General features: G+C 45.3%; 1 non-coding gene across 1 annotated transcript; it reads left to right on the top strand.

Moving 5' to 3' along the window:
- Nucleotides 1-9,731: 9,731 nt before the first annotated feature.
- On the top strand, nucleotides 9,732-9,838 carry LOC135274061 (U6 spliceosomal RNA). The gene has a single exon (XR_010341875.1). It is a non-coding gene; the product is annotated as a U6 spliceosomal RNA (small nuclear RNA).
- The last annotated feature ends 970 nt before the right edge of the window (nucleotides 9,839-10,808 follow it).

The raw sequence follows: 10,808 nt of genomic DNA on the forward strand, positions 1-10,808 counted from the left end.
AAACCCCCTGCTTTTGTTTACTTTTCACATTTTTCTTAATATTCTTGCTTATGTATTCTATTTGTTAATCAACGTTTTGGAGGAATAATTTGTATACAATGAAATTCATTCATTTAAAGTTTACACTTTGACTAATTTTCACAAATGTATGTTACATGTGATAACTACTATAGCCAAGACATAGAATTTTTCCACTAGTCCCTAGTCCCCTCATGCTCTTTCTTTTTCTCTCTCTCTTTTTTTTTTTTTAATAGAGAAAGGGTTTCACCATGTTGCCCAGGATAGTCTTGAACCCTGAGCTCAAGCAATGCTCCTGCCTCAGCCTCTCAAAGTGCTGGGATTACAGATGTGAGCCACAGTGCCAGGCCTACCTTATACTCTTTTTTTCCCTATTTTTTTCTACTTTTTTCTTTCTTTCTTTTTTTTTTTTTTGAGACTCTGTCACCCAGGCTGCAGTGCAATAGCACAATCTTGGATCACCGCAAGCTCTGCCTCCCGGGTTCAAGCAATTCTCCCTCAGCCTTCCAAGTAGTTGGGATTATAGGTGCCCGCCACCATGCCCGGCTAATTTTTGTATTTTTAATAGAGATTGGGTTTTGCCATGTTATCCAGGCTGGTCTCAAACTATGGACCTCAAGAGACATGCTCACCTCAGCCTCCCAAAGTGCTGGGATTACAAGCATGAGCCACCACGCCCAGCTCATTATAAGAATATATCACGGTTTTTTAATATGATGAACATTTGGGTTGTTCCCAGCCTGAGCTCTTATGAATAAGGCTGCTGTGAACATTCATGTGTAAGTCATTGTGTGAATACAGGTTTTCATCTATCTAGGAGTGGCATGGCTGGCTCATGTGTTGTTTATTTAACTTTATAAGAAACTTGCCAAACTGACTGTAGTGTTGATTAAAGCCTAACTTCTGCTTTCACAACGTTTATCATCCCTACAATAGAGCCTGGTCCACCCCTCCCAATCTTTTCCTTTCTTTTCCTTTTTTTTTTCTTTCTTTCCTTCTTTCTTCCTCTCTTTTCTTTCATTCATTCTTTCTTTCTTTCCTTCCTTCCTTCCTTCTTTCTTTCTGGATAACATCTTGCTCTGTCACCCAGGTGCAGTGGTGTGATCAGAGTTCACTGCAGCCTCAACCTCCCAGGCTCAAGTGATCTTCCCACCTCGGCCTCCCAAGTAGCTGGGACCACAAGTGAATGCCACCATGCCCAGCTTTTATTTATATATTTATTTATTTATTATGACAGAGTCTCTCTGTCACCCAGGCTGGAGTGCAGTGGCATGATTGCAGCTCACTGCAACCTCCGCCTCCCAGGTTCAAGTGATTTTTCTGCCTCAGCCTTCTGAGTAGCTGAGATTACACGTGTGTGCCACAATGCCTGACTAAGTTTTGTATTTTTAGTAGAGGCCAGGTTTCACCATTTTGGTCAGGCTGATCTTGAACTCCTGACCTCAAATGATCTGCCTGCCGCAGCCTCCCAAAGTGCAGGGATTTCAGGCGGGAGCCATGGTTCCTGGCTCCAGCTAATTTATTTTTATTTTCTGTAGAGACAGGGTCTTGCTATGTTGCCTAGGCTAGAATCTTTGCTTTTCTATGAATGAGTGGGTGCCTAAATTTGAGAGAAGGAAGGGGCGAGTGGGGGGTGGGGTTGTCCATAGAGTAAGCTGAGTTACACGGCAGCCCCCTTTGTGGGCATTTCCTGGGCAGGGCAGTGGCATCTGACCCTTTCAGACCATGGGGCAATGGCTCCAAATTCTCACCTTGGTGGTTGATTCATCAAGTACTCAGAAAAGGAAAACACTAAAAAATTATAGAAAGGAGAAGTGGATAGAATGGGCCCAGTGTCACATGTGTGAATGACTCTTTGCGCTTGTCTTTTACTGGATGGGAATCCTTATCTACTTTCTGTTTTCGATATTTGTCAGAGAAATGTGCCTTGGGCTTTATCCTTTCCCTTCTCATAACCTCTTACCTCGGGTTGCAGCCAAAGAGGAACCAGAAGTTCTGCTGTCAAAAGGGGAAGAAGACAAGTTAATGGTGACTCTCCCCAGACAGCAAAAACTCACATCAAACTGCTTTAAAAGTAACACAGCCCAGTGTAGCCAGCCTCACTGACAGAGCCTGGGTCTTCAGCAGTTAGACAGGTCAGCCAGGAGCACACCAGGGCAGTCGGGTGCAGGGAGAGCAGATAGCCCTTTACTGTCGTCCCCTTCAAAGATGTCCAAGGGCATGCCCAGGCCAGGCTGGCCCACTGACAGCAGTGGGGGTGGAAAGGCCCAGGACTCTCTGAAGTTCCATTTACCTCTCAGGCTGCCAGAGCAACCTGACTTCTCCCTCTGCCCTTCCTTCCACAGGTGGCACTTCCAGGAGCACTCCCTGGTAAGCATGCATCCTGTACACATACTTCCTTTTTTTTTTTTTGAAAGAGTGTCTCACTTGATTGTCTGGGCTGGAGTGCAGTGGTGTAATCACAGCTCACTGCAGCCTCGACCTCCTGGGCTCAAGCATCCTCCCACCTCAGCCTCCCAAATAGCTAGGACTACAGGTGTGCACCACCACACCTAGCTAATTTTTGCATTTGTTTTTAAGATGGAGTTTTGCTCTTGTTACCCAGGCTGGAGTGCAGTGGCATGATCTCGGCTCACTGCAACCTCCGCTTCCTAGGTTTAAGCAATTCTCTTGCATCAGCCTCCTGAGTAGCTGGGATTACAGGTGCCTGTCACCATGTCTGGCTAATTTTTTGTATTTTTAGTAGAGATGGGGTTTCATCATGTTGGCCAGGCTGCTGTTGAACTCCTGACCTCAAGTGATCTGCACACTTTGGCCTCCCAAAGTGCAGGGATTATAGGCATAAGCCAACACACCTGGCCAATTTTTGTGTTTTTTGTGGAGACTGGGTTTTGCTATGTTGCCCAGGCTGGTCTCAAACTTCCAGGCTTAAGTGATCCGTCTCCTTGGCCTCCCAAAGTGCTGAGATTACAGGTGTGAACCACTGCGCCCAGACATGCACATTTAATTCCTTCTCAAGAGTTTGCTTCCTGGGGAGCACAACTGGGACAATTACTTCAGGAAAAAGTAAGCAGTGAACTTCTTTTTTTTTTTTTTTTTTTTTGAGGCAGAGCCTCACTCTGTCACCCAGGCTGGAGTGCAGTGGTGATTTCTCAGCTCACTGCCACCTCCACCTCCCAGGTTCAAATGATTCTCCTGCCTCAGCCTCCTGATTAGCTGGGATTACAGGCACCTGCCACCATACCTGGCTAATTTTTGTATTTTTAGTAGAGAAGGGGTTTCACCATGTTGGCCAGGCTGGTCTCAAACTCCTGACCCTATGATCCATCCACTTCGGCCTCCCAAAGTGCTGTGATTACAGGTGTGAGCCACCACACCCAGCTGGTAAGCAGTGAACTTCTATGATCCTATTAATGTGACGAATGGATACATACTTCCAAATGTGTAGAAAATCTGTGAAACCATGCAAAAGGTGCTATTAACAATAGCCACCCTCAGAGATGAGGTGTGGGGTCCTTTGGGATGGGGAAGTGGTGGCTTTATACTCTTTACCATAAACATGAATTACCTTTTCTTTTATCATTGAAAAAGGCTTTTACTTCTGAAGAGGCATGCAATTGAAATGTGATCAGTTGTCATGGCCGCTGTTTGTGGAACCTGTTCTATGTACCATGTATTTCAGCATGCATTCCATAGTCCTCACAGTGACGCAAAGAGGTGGATGTCGTGATTACACCATTTTGCAGATCAGAACACTGAGTATTAGAGATGCCAAGTGACTGGTTCAGGAGCACTTGTTACCAGGCAGAGGAACTGGAATAGACCTGGGCTCTGACTGCAGAGTTCAGGCTCTTTCTGAGCTCAATCAGGATGTGTGTCTTTCTGTCAGCCCAAAGGACACCTTATGTTCTAGGCCAAGAATATGGGGGAAAGAGCAAATGACTGGGAGTTGAGCAAGCTTCAGTTCCTGTTGCCATCATGAGCTAAGTGACCTCTGTGCCATTTATTTATTTATTTGAGGCAAGGTCTCCCTAGGTTGCCCAGGCTAATCTCGAACTCCTGGGCTCGAGAGATCCTCCTGCCTTGGCCTCCCGAGGTGCTGGGATTACAGGCCTGAGCCACCATGCCTGGCTTCTCTGTGCCATTTATTGTCGCTATGCTGTGCTCACCTCATCTGGAAAAATCCCAAAGGCAGTTTACTGTAGAGACAGAACCAAAAGGCTCTCGGGCTGACAGAGCTGTGTCTCGCTATTTACTGTGTGATTTTTAGTAAGTTACTTAACCTCTCTGAGCCTCAGTTTTCCATTCTCTGAAGAAGAGAAAATGGATTGTAAGACTCAGGGTTGTTATGAGGGTTAAATAAGATAGTATAACAGCACTTACTGTATTCTAAGAACTCAAAAAAAGAACTCCCTCCTCCTTGAAATGTAAACTTTAATTTTTGGGATAAAGAAAAACTGCCCATAGTTTTAGCATAAGTAACAACACCCAATTTGATGAAGAAAATATATTTAATATATGCAAAAGGACTGGTTTGGGATTCTTCTATGGTTCAGCAGAAGAAAGAAACCATTTTTCTCATGCCCATAGTCTAACTCCACACATTCCATGTGACTGACAGATCTCCCAGGGAGTTATAGGCTGTCCTGGATGGGAGGTGAGAGAGCAAGAGGTCTCACCTGGAGAGTGTGAAGGGGAAAAACAAATCCCTAGACTTGGGAAGAATGATACTATTATGGGTTGAATGGTGACTCCCAAAAAGGTGGCCCACATTTTAACCTCTGGAACCTGTGAATGTGACCTTATTTGGAAAAAGATCTTTGCAGACGTAATCCCAAAGTGAGATCATCCTGGATTATCTGTTTTTGTTTTTTTTTTTCTTTTTTTTGAGACAGAGTCTTGCTCTGTCACCCAGGCTGGAGTGCAGTGATGTGATCTGGGCTCACTGCAACCTCTGCCTCTGGGTTCAAGTGATTCTCCTGCCTCAGCCTCTTGAGTAGCTGGGATTACAGGCATGTGCCACCACGCTTGGCTAATTTTTGTATTTTTTTTTTTTTAGTAGAGACAGGGTTTCACCATGTTGGCCAGGCTAGTCTTGAACTTCTGACCTTGTGAACCACCTGCCTTGGCCTCCCAAAGTGCTGGGATTACAGGCATGAGCTACCACACCCAGCCCATCCTGAATTATCTGGATGGACCCTAAATCCAATGACAAGTGTCCTTATAAGAGACAGAGAAGAGACACCTGGGGAAAGAGAAGGTCATGTGAGGACAGAGGCAGAGATCTGAGTTATGCAGCCGTAAGCTGAGGAACTCCTGGAACCCTCCAGAAGCTGAAAGAAGCAATGAAGGATTCTCTTCCATGACTTCAGAGGGAGTGCTGCCTTGCTGACACGTTGATTCCAGATTTTTGACCTCCTAAATTGTGAAAGAATAAATATCTGGACCAGCCTGGTGGCTCATGTCTATAATCCTAGCACTTTGGGAGGCTGAGGCAGATGGATCGCTTGAGCTCAGGAGTTTGAGACCAGCCTGGGCAACACGGCGAAACCCTATATCTACAAAAAATATCCTCCCAAAATTAGCTGGGTGTGGTGGCATGTACCTGTATTCCTAGCTACTCAGGAAGCTGAGGTGGGGGATCACTTTAAGTCTGGAGGCAGAGGTTACAGTGAGCCAAGATTGTGCCACTGCACTCCAGCCTGGGTGACAGAGTGAAGCCTTGTCTCAAAATAAAAAAAATTATGTAGTTTTAAGCCACAAAATTTGTGGTAATGTGTCACAGCAGCCACAGGGAGCTAATACAGGTGGCATGGGACAATTTTAGTGGCAACTCTGGGAAAAGAATCAAGATTAAAAGACATCAAAAGAAGACCCATTCAACTAAACATGTAACATCAGACAATAGGGCTGCAGACCTCACGCAGACGACATACTCACCTTCTAAAACCGAGTCACACAGACAGGGAAGTAGGTCAGTAGAACGGACAGGACTTAAGGGCAGGAAACCAAAGAGGTCGTGTTGCACAAAGGGAGGGATGCCGCCCAGCTCAGATCCTGCCCCAACAGTGGCAAAATGGATCTCTCAAATGCTAGGAAATTAGACAGAGATATACAGAGAATGAGCACATTTCTTTTTCTTTTTTCTTTCTTTCTTTTTTTTGAGATGGAGTCTCACTCTGTCACCCAGGCTAGAGTGCAATGGCACGATCTTGGCTCACTGCAAACTTCACTTTCCAGGTTCAAGTGATTTTCCTGCCTTAGCCTCCTGAGTAGCTGGGATTACAGGTGCCCATCACTACGCCCAGCTAATTTTTGTATTTTTTTTAGTAGACACAGTGTTTCACCAGGTTGGCCAGCTGGTCTCGAACTCCTGACCTCAGGTGATCCACCCGACTTGGCTTCCCAAAGTGCTTGGATTACAGGCGTGAGCCACCACGCTCAGCTGGAGCACATTTCTGTTAGAATAAGAAAAAATGAAAAATATATTAAAAGGGAAATGGTCAAGAGGTGGGAAGACATAGCTTCCTTTCAAGGAGCCAGTAGCCACTGGGGTGTGCTATCCTCTCATGGCGAAAGGTTTGAGAGGGATGACTCACAGGCCTCTACTGAAGGGTCTCACAGAGAAATGCACCAAAAACAAAGGGCATGGAAGCAACCTGAGTGTCCAGTACTAGAGGACGGGTGAAGTGATAGCACAGCCACACAATAGGACATGATGCAGCCACGATGCTGTAGATAAATATTCACTCAATTGAAAGATGTTCAAGACATATTAAGAGCAGAAAGCAAGCGTGAAACAGTAGGTACAATGTAGTCCTGTTCCTCATACGTAAAATGCAGATGAAGATAATAGTGCTTACCCTACAGAGTTGTTACGAGCATTTGATTAATATATGCAAAGTGCTTGGCAGTACCTGGAACATGCACATGCTGTACAGCATCACTGTTTTATCATCACTTATTTTTTTTTTGATTCTTCAAATTTTTATTTTATTTATTTATTTATTTATCTGTAGACAGTCTTGCTCTGTCGCCCAGGCTGGAGTGCAGTGGTGCAATCGTGGCTCACTGCAACCTCCACCTCCCAGGTTCAAGTGAGTCTCATGCCTCAGCCTCCTGGGTAGCTGGGACTACAAGTGTGTGACCCCATGCCTGGCTAATTTTTATTTTGTTTTGTTTTGTTTTGTGAGTACATGATGTCTCCCTCATCTGGCATTTTCTACCTTCCAATGTCCTTAAAGTCCACACAGGACTTACCTAATCCAAAGCTTCTTTTCTATTTCGACTTTCTGCCAGTCTCTCCCACCCCTCTTCTGTGACCTCCATTGGCTTAGGCACACTTCCCTTTCCCAGGCTGACCAGCCCTCTGGCAGAAGCCCCTCAATCATCAGCCAATCCGAGTCTGGCAAGGCTCATGATTTCAGATAAATAAATAGATAAACATAGAGGATACAGATATAGACATAGGTCCCTTTTAGTAGCGCTTGTTTTTCGTCATCCTAAGGAATTCTCAACCACATGGACAGTTGACTAGAAGACTTCACACGCATGCATTGCAATTTCCTCCTGGATATGTAACTTCCCTCAAATTCTTCAAGCTCCCAAGAAGCTGTAGAGGAAAGGGCTCCTGGTACAGGCTTAGAGAACTCAGCAGGACGGCCCACAGCTGTTTCCACATTTCCCCTTCCCCAGCTGGGCCCTGCACCGGTGGCCTGTGCTGCAAAGTCGCCCCAAACAGCCACCTCTCCCTGCCTCATTGACTGTAGCTCTGCCCAGTAACATCTCCTTCCTGGCTCCTGACGCAGCTTGCTCCCTAAAAACCTTCCCTAAACCCCCTCTGTGCCCCTGTGGGGTTCTTCTTTCCCTATTTCCCCTGTCCATATACACTTCCCTCACTTGTCCCCGCATTCTATTTATTTTTCAGTTTATTGTGGTTTTCGTTTTATTTTATTTTTAATTAATTATTTATTTATTTAGAGACAGAGTCTGGCTCTGTCACCCAGGCTGGGGTGCAGTGGTGCCATCTTGGCTCACTGAAACCTCTGCCTTCTGGATTCAAGCAATTCTCCTGCCTCAGCCTCCTGAGTAGCTGAGATTACAGATGTGTGCCTCCACATCCAGCTAACTTTTGTATTTTTAATAGAGATGGGGTCATCAGGTTGGCCAGGATGGTCTCAAACTCCTGAACTCAGGTGGTCTGCCCATGTCAGCCTCCCAGAGTGCTGGGATTACAGGCATGAGTTACTGCACCTGACCATTTTTTTTTTTTTTTTTTTTTAGAGAAGCAGGGTCTTGCTCTGTCACCCAGTCTGGAGTGCAGTGGTGCGGTCACAGTTCACTGCAACCTCAAAATCTTGGGCTCAAGCTATCTTCTTGCCTCAGCCTCCTGAGTAGCTGGGACTACAGGCACACACCACCATGCCAAGCTAACTTGGTTCATTTTTTGTAGAGATGAGGTCTTGCTATGTTGCCCAGGCTGGTCTTGAACTCCTGGCCTCAAGAAATCCTCCCACCTCAGCCCCCAAAATGCTGGGATTACAGGTAGATGCACCATGCCTGGCCTTGTTTTACTTTTTAATGTAAAACTAACATATATTTATCATGAAAGAGGAGGGGCCGGGCACGGTGGCTCATGCCTGTAATCCCAGCACTTTGGGAGGCTGAGGCAGGTGGTTCACGAGGTCAGGAGTTCAAGACCAGCCTGGCCAATATGGTGAAACTCCATCTCTACTAAAAATACAAAAAGTAGCTAGGCATAGTGGTGTGTGTCTGTAGTCCCAGCTACTTGGGAGGCTAAGGTGGGAGAATCACTTGAACCTGGAAGGTGGAGGTTGCAGTCAGCCAAGATCACACCACTACACTCCAGCCTGGGTGACAGAGCCAGACTTCATCTCAGAAAAAAAAAAAAAAAAAAGAAAAAGTAAGAAAGAGGAGGTAGGGCAAGCCCCAGTCAAGAAATGAGCTAGTTCTGGATATGACTGGATATGGACTGTGTTGGTGGGATCAGTTTAAGACAGAAGAAAAAGAATAGAAAAACCAGCTCCATCTCCTTTATTTTTCCCTGCTTCCCCAGAAAAATATACTTTTTAAAGGCACACATGAAAATTGTGAACCCAATGCGTACTATGGTCTTTCTGAGGTCCACTGAACAACGCAATATTCTCCCTGTGTTAAATTTGTGTTACATTTAACACAAATCTGAATCGATTGAAATTAAAGAAACTATAGGCAAAAGAGTAATACTCGGTGCAGAAAAATTAAAACAGCAAAGTCAAAAGGCAAAAATAAAAATAAGCTGCAGTCTCCTCAATGAGCAACAGCACGGTAACAACACAATGAGTCAGGCTTTCCAGATGCTTCTATATAAACAGGTCCACGTCTCTCACCTGTAGTTCTCCCAGGCAGAAATCCCTGAAACCACAAGGCTGTTTTGTTTTTGTGTTTGTCTTCCAAGTTTGTAGCAAATTTGTTTGGCTGCACCACCTGATCCAAACTGATGTGGTGCTATTGATATTCTTTAGTTATCTCAATTAAAGTGACTACTCTGCAGAAATATTAATGAATTTGACTGTTGTGAGTTGCTACCTCAAGCACACTAAGGATGTTCTGTAATTATGCACCTTTGTAAAATCTGAAAAAGTCTGAATCAAAATACGTTGACCCCCAAGGTTCAGAACAGTAGATCTGAATACTTAAAATAAGTGACGATAGTGCTCGCTTTGGCAGCCCATATACTAAAATTGGGACATTGCAGAGAAAAATGGCATGGCCTCTGTGCAAGGATGACAAGCAAATTCATGAAGCATTCCATATCAAAAAAAAAATTGTTTTAGGTCAGGCGCGGTGGCTCACGTCTGTCATCCCAGCACTTTGGGAGGCCGAGGCGGACTCAAGCCCTGATCCCGGTTGTCAGGACTCAAGACCAATTGCTACTGAAGGGACACAGAGGCAAGAGAGTCCCAGAGGAAGGAGATCCTCCAGGGAAGGATTTAGGAGGCAATGGCTCCCTCACAGTTCACATTGGCAATTATGTTTCAATATATAAATTTTGGAGGATGCATAAACAGCCACAGTGGACATGGAGACTGGATCCGGGTGACGAAGTAGAGGGAGGAAGAGAGGATGATCCAGGCTTTTGGGTTGGACGTTGGCTGGAAGGTAGGCAGGTGGTGGTACTCTCCGCCAAGATGGGGACTGTCAGAACTGGTTTGTAGATTTTGGTTTTGTGAATGTTGTTGAGTTTTAAGTGTCTAGCCAGTGACTGGAGATATGTGGCTGAAATTTATGAGAGAAAGCCAGATTGGGATTGTGAATTTTGGAGGCAGCAGTATTTGGATGGTAACAAAACATGGACTGTCTGGAAGAGATCATCCAGTGACAGTGCATAGACTGAGAGAGAAACAGACCTGAGATAGAACCTGGGAAGCACCAAAGTATATGGAACAGGCAGTGGAAACTGTCCACAAGAAAGACAGAAGGAGGGCCGGGCGCGGTTTCTCAGGCCTGTAATCCTGGCACTCTGGAAGGCCGAGGTGGGCAGATCACGACATCAGAATTTGAGACCAGCCTGGCCAACATGGTAAAACCCCGTCTCTACCAAAAATACAAAAATTAGCTGGGCGTGGTGACACATGCCTGTAATCCCAGCTACTGGGGAGGCTGAGGCAGGAGAATTCCTTGAACCCAGAAGGCAGAGGTTGTTGCAGTGAGCTGAGATCATGCCATTGCACTCCAGCCTGGGTGACAGAGAGAGACTTCATCTCAAAAAAAAAAAAAAAAAAAAAAAA

This window comes from Aotus nancymaae, unplaced genomic scaffold, assembly GCF_030222135.1.
Source record: "Aotus nancymaae isolate 86718 unplaced genomic scaffold, 86718_ANA_hifiasm-v0.15.2.pri h1tg000010l, whole genome shotgun sequence".
Lineage (NCBI taxonomy): Eukaryota > Metazoa > Chordata > Mammalia > Primates > Aotidae > Aotus > Aotus nancymaae.